The sequence below is a fragment of the Ovis canadensis genome, chromosome 26, assembly GCF_042477335.2.
Source record: "Ovis canadensis isolate MfBH-ARS-UI-01 breed Bighorn chromosome 26, ARS-UI_OviCan_v2, whole genome shotgun sequence".
Classification (NCBI taxonomy): domain Eukaryota; kingdom Metazoa; phylum Chordata; class Mammalia; order Artiodactyla; family Bovidae; genus Ovis; species Ovis canadensis.
In genome coordinates, this window is record NC_091270.1 from 22226634 (window position 1) to 22232291 (window position 5658).

Sequence of the window (5658 nt, forward strand, 5' to 3'; positions counted from 1 at the left end):
TCCTGGGGTTCCTCACTCACTTTCCTGGCTCCAGCCAAGGCCAGTCCTGGCCTGCCCTCTCCTCACACCATCAGCACACAATTAATGAAACGCTGGAACGGGCCCAGACGAAAAACTTGTTTAGAACACTTCCTCCCCACTTCACCAGCACACAAACATCTATTCTGGGTTTGGGCTATTTTCCAAGTTGTGTTACATGATAATAAACAAGCTTTGTTTTGTTTTTTTTTTTTTTTTATGACTGAAACTTTAACTGGGTACTTTGCAAAACACAATTAAAAACATTATTTGGAGAAACTAGTAAGTGGAAAAGTTCAAGACGTAAAGAATTGCATGTGGGTTATAAAAATGTTTTTCTCTAAGCTCTGTTTATTCCTTGCCATTTGGAAAGACCTGCTTGGACACATTTCTGCCCAGGAATATGCGCTTCCCATAGATGTTTGGACTCTTTTATATAGGCTATCAATAATTAGCTATCTTATTTTAAGGATAAAAAATGGGAAACGTTCAAGAAATTGATGAGCAGGCTTAAATTTGCTGAGAAGCTTAGAATTCATGACTGAAATTTACAAAGTAAATCAACACACTGTGAAGAAGTAAATTAACCCAGAATGACAAAATGAAGGGATGGTTCCCATGTAACCTCATAAATTTCCTGCTTGATGCATTTCAAGTCTCTGATTTCTAATAAAATTCTCATGAGAACATACTATTGCTCCATAAAAACTCCTGAACTCTCCCCATGAGAACCAACTGGTTTATAAGGGCACAAGGGTTCAAGGCTGTGGTTTATTTATTAAAAAATTCTCAGTAAATAGATCATGGTCCACTGGAGAAGGCCCCACAATTATGGGGCAGCCGCGTGTCATTCCTCCTGTCCCCAAGCATGAAGAAAAACAAGAAGAAACACGTCAGAAACTCTGAACCAGGAAAAAATTGTAACCTTCCCCTGCCCCCCTTAAAGAAAGTTCTATGTGAGTTGCTCCGGGCTTTTATCCTAGGTGCAAAGGATAGGGGAAACTCTCACGGGAGTTTCCTCTTTGCCTTAGGGGAGTGTGGTTGACAGCCAGCCCTCAGGCGCAGAGTGGAGTCTTGGTGTCCTTTCCCTTTGGGGAGCACCCCCGGGGCACCCCTCCTGGGACCACACAGCAGACAAAGGCTGTCAGGTAGGTCTGCACAACCTGAGAGATTCCAAATGTCTCAGAGAAGAGAGGTTTTAATATATTTAAATGTGGTCATGAAGATAAGGAGTTCGTGGCATACTCACCTCCTCCCACATGCCTACCACCTGGGAGAGTAATCTCTACTAACCTTGTGTTTTCATCTGTGCCAAATACTTGGTGAAAAGCTGTATAGGGGACCTCCCTGATGGTCCTGTGGTTAAGACTCCATGCTTCCCATGCAGGGGGCGTGGGTTTGATCCCTGGTCGGGGAACTAGGATCCCATGTACTGGGCGGTGCAGTCAAAAAAAGAGAAAGCTTTATATTAGACCTCACTCGATTGTACACACAATCCTGTAACAGAGGCTGTTTCTGTCACACTGATTTCAGAGCCCTGAGGGAAACTCCGCACAGAAAGGTTAACTCAGCTCACGAGGGATGGAGCAGGGACCCAGACCCAGTCAGGCAGACTGAAGTGCTGACTGCTAACCACCTGACTGGACTTGGAGGAAATGCCCAGCAAGGAGGTGTCATGACTCCTGGGCCTTTCCAGGTCTCAATCAGCTCGCCCAAGATGCTCTTTTAACAGACTCAAAGGTTCAGGTATAACAGCTGCAAAGCACCTTATCGGGTTGAAAACTGCTGAGCTCCTCACAGGTGGGCTGTGTCTGACGCCCGCAGCCCGCGAGGGAGACACGCCCTCTGCCTTTTGTGCCGCTGTCTTCACCGGACTGCACACTCCAGAGCTGGACCTTGTGTTTCCAGCGCTTGGCGAGGGGCCTGGCACAGATAGGTGCTTGATGAAATGTTCTGAGAGATAAAAGTAGGTTTTGGCTCATGGCTGAGAAGAGAGGATAATTGAGATTTAAAACAACGGAGTGCTTTTAAATTGCAACCTTAGATTCACAGCAGAATTGAGAGGAAGGTACAGATTCCCAGATATCCCCTGTCCGACCGAGGCGTCACCTCCCCCATCGTCAACATCCCCACCAGATGGCACATTTGTTGTGACTGATGAACCGACGGATGCACCATCACTACCCAGGGTCCACAGCTTCCGTCAGGGCTCACTCCTGGCGCTGTGGCCTCCATGGGTTGGGACAAGCGTGTGACTGTGTGTATCTATCATTATAGCATCACATAGAGTAGTTTCACTGCCCGAAACATCCTCTGTGCTCCACCTGTTCATCCCCCTGCCTTCTGCCCCCAAGCCTTGGCAGCCACTGACCTTTTTACTGTCTCCATATTTGCCTTTTCGAGAACGTCACAGAATTGGGATCACACAGGACGTGGTCTTTTCAGATCGGCTTCTTTCTCTTGTGTGTGCTGTTACCAGGCGCCTCTGTCCGTGGGATTCTCCAGGCAAGAACACTGGAGTGGGCTGCCACGCCCTCCTCCGGAGGACTGTCCTGACCCAGGATCAAACCTGAGTTTCATGTCTCTTGCATTGGCAGGCAGGGTCTTTACCATTATTGCCACCTGGGAAGCCCAGCTCTGCTCTTAACAATTATCTCAATAAACCCTTAAGCCCACAGCTGATAAGGGCAGAGCCTCAGCTGGCTGGGAGACGCAAGGGCCACGTGTAGCTTTTCAGAGCTCGAGCTGCCGCCCATGCAGGGTGTTTGCGTGCATGACTGAAAGCAACGGATTAAAATCTACCAACTAAACTTGTACATAAATGGATGAAGGATGGAGCGGGCTGATGGAGGGGCAAGAGCGCCACCTACTGAGCCCACGCCACCCTGCAGGGGCGGGGAGCCAGCCTGAGACTGCAGTGAAATCCCTGTCCGCTGCCCCTGCTACGCAGGGTTGGGGATTATGTGATGCTAGCGCTTGCTCTTAAAACACGGATGTATAGTATGCTTAACTCCATAATACACATCTAGTAACAGCCCCACACAGCACGTCTTCATTACAAAAGTAAGCAAGATCTATGGCCATTTAATGCATTAACATGTCAGGGGATGCTCATCTCTGCACAGAACGGGCTCTTTGCAACTTAGAATTATGGCTAAACCTTGTCATGAATTAAGCGAGAGGAGAAAGCAGTTGGCCATTTATTTCAAACCCAAGTCAAAACGAAGCCAGATTAAGCTTTTTAGCTGATAGTTATTTAAAATAAATGACCTGAAATCCTAAAAGTTTGTATAACCTTACAAAATGCAACTTGGACCTTTGTCCACCTAACTCCATTACTCAGATTAATCACATTGCTTCCTGACTGCTGAGAAAAAAATCTTGACCTCTAAATTCTTCAGGCGTTTGAGAAGGGAAAGTGGGGTCTGAGTATCTAAGGAAATATTTATCCCTCGATTTGCAATGGCTGTGATTTAAAGCAAACACAGGACCGGCCACCAGAACCAATCTCTTTTCCTCTGGTGTTCCTAGAAGTCCAGGGGCTTTTAGAGGGGGAGGCTGGGACTGAACATTTCAGGAATTCCTGTTTTGTTTGTCAGTTGTTTCTAAGGGTCAGTTGATCATTTCTAATGACCACCCGATGAGCCCACAAAGCCTGAGAAGGGTCTCTGCCCTCACCCTACAGGACTCTTGCAGGAGGCTGACCTTGTGACCCCCCACGAGGTTATAAGACTGTGGCGAGATGCCCTGAAGTGAGTTTATGGCTTTGAAGCAATTACTGTAAAACGTTTTAAGTCAAAACAAGCTTAAGTCTCCATGAGGACCCAGGATGCACTGGCTCAGGGGTACGTCAGCGTCCTGCAGGTGGTGGTGTCCCCTTTCCTCCATGGTCTGGGGAACAAAGCACCCCCAACCGCATGGAGTGACTCAGGCTCCACCTTCTCTGGAGGGCAGCCGGGACACTGGGCTTGGGAGAGGGGTGCGCAAACTGAAGGGCCCTGCCCCGGAGGTGGGCAGGCCATCTCCGCTGGCCGTGAGGCTGTGCACAGGGATTCTGTGAGGCAGCCAGGCTAGCTCAGCGTCTGATTCACAGAGGAGGAACCCAAGGCTCAGAACCCTGAACTGACTTCTGTCCAGTCAGACTTTAGCTGGAGAAAGAGCAGAAGAGAGCCCAGGTCTCATCTCCTGCAGGGATCTCCCACCTCAGAGCTTCCCTCAGAGGTACAGTGCACCAAATCTCATCTCTTCCAGGCATTAAAAAAAAAAAAAAAAAGTGAATCTCCATTCTCTTACCAAATATTCCATCTTTTAAAGTAAATTAAAGGCCCATATAGTCAAAGCTATGATGTTTCCAATAGTCATGTCCGAATATGAGAGTTGGATCATAAAGAAGGCTGAGCGTCAAATAATTGATGCTTTCAAATTGCAGTACTGGAGAAGACTCTTGAGAGTCCCTTGGACTGCAAGGAGATCAAACCAGTCAGTCCTAAAGGAAATCAATCCTGAATACTCATTGGAAGAACTGATGCTGAAGCTGAAACTCCAATACTTTGGCCACCTGATGTGAGGAGCCGACTCATTGGAAAAGACCCTGATGCTGGGAAAGATTGAGGGTAGAAGGAAAAGGGGTCGACAGAGGATGAGATCGGATGGCATCACTGACTCAATGGACATGAATTTGAGAAAACTCCAGGAGATGGTGAAGGACAGGGAAGCCCGGCATGCTGCAGTCCATGGGGTCACAAGGAGTCAGACATGCAGTCCATGGGGTCACAAGGAGTCAGACATGACTCAGCAACTGAACAACGAAAAGACAAAATGTAGCCTTGAAATCCAAAATTCTCAGGTCTGGATGTCATTCTCAGTAACACTGGTTATTTTTTGGTTGGTCTGTGTTCTCTTAGTTTCAGCTTGAAGGATACACTAAGAACAAAAATCCATATTGTTTTTGCTGTTCCCCTCTTCCCATCCCCCCACCCCCAGCCTTGCCAATTTGTAAACAAATCAGAAAAAAAAAAAAATCCCCAGTGGGCTGGAAACCTGTCCATGGTTTGCTCCAGCTGGAAAGAATTGCGTTCCACCAAGATTTAGACCCCATTTATAATGGAAACCCTGACGGGCAGTGTTGTAATTATAGTCTTGCCGTAATGAATGTATCTCTGTGGTCAGTCGTGGATTTTTCCATGGTATTTTTCCATGGGAGATTTCCTCCCTGGGAGATGTTAACTTAAAATCTGGACTATAGCTTTGACTTCAGAGCAGACTTCTCCTGGCATCAGCGGAGCTTAAAGTCGACCATCATGTTGGCTTTGGTAGACAGCATTAGCAAGGGGGACATTAGTCAAGTTGAGTTTTGCAAGATTGATGGGGCTGGGGGACAAGGGTTTGGTGCTGGAGGACTGTATTTTGGGAACCTTGCATTGTTGCCCAGATTTTTAAACCAGAGACTGTTTTCTCTGCTGAGTGGCTACATGAAGTAGAAAAAGTGTCTAGAGTGGACAGGTATCAAGGCGACCAGCCATCCCAAACGGCCCGGGAGACTATCTGGTTTAACTCTAAAGTCTCACATCTCAGGAAACCCCCAGTCTTAGGGAAACCAGGATGGTCGGTCATCTTAAAAAGTGGGAGAAATTGAATCAA

At 47.2% G+C, this 5658-nt stretch overlaps 1 long non-coding RNA gene across 1 annotated transcript; it reads right to left on the bottom strand.

Annotated features, from left to right (window-relative positions):
• Positions 1-212: 212 nt before the first annotated feature.
• Positions 213-2675, bottom strand: LOC138430841 (uncharacterized). Its single transcript, XR_011253405.1, has 4 exons — positions 2390-2675; positions 1785-2002; positions 1312-1450; positions 213-874 (listed from the first exon to the last, which is right to left on the bottom strand). It is a non-coding gene; the product is annotated as an uncharacterized lncRNA (long non-coding RNA).
• Between the last annotated feature and the right edge of the window lie 2983 nt (positions 2676-5658).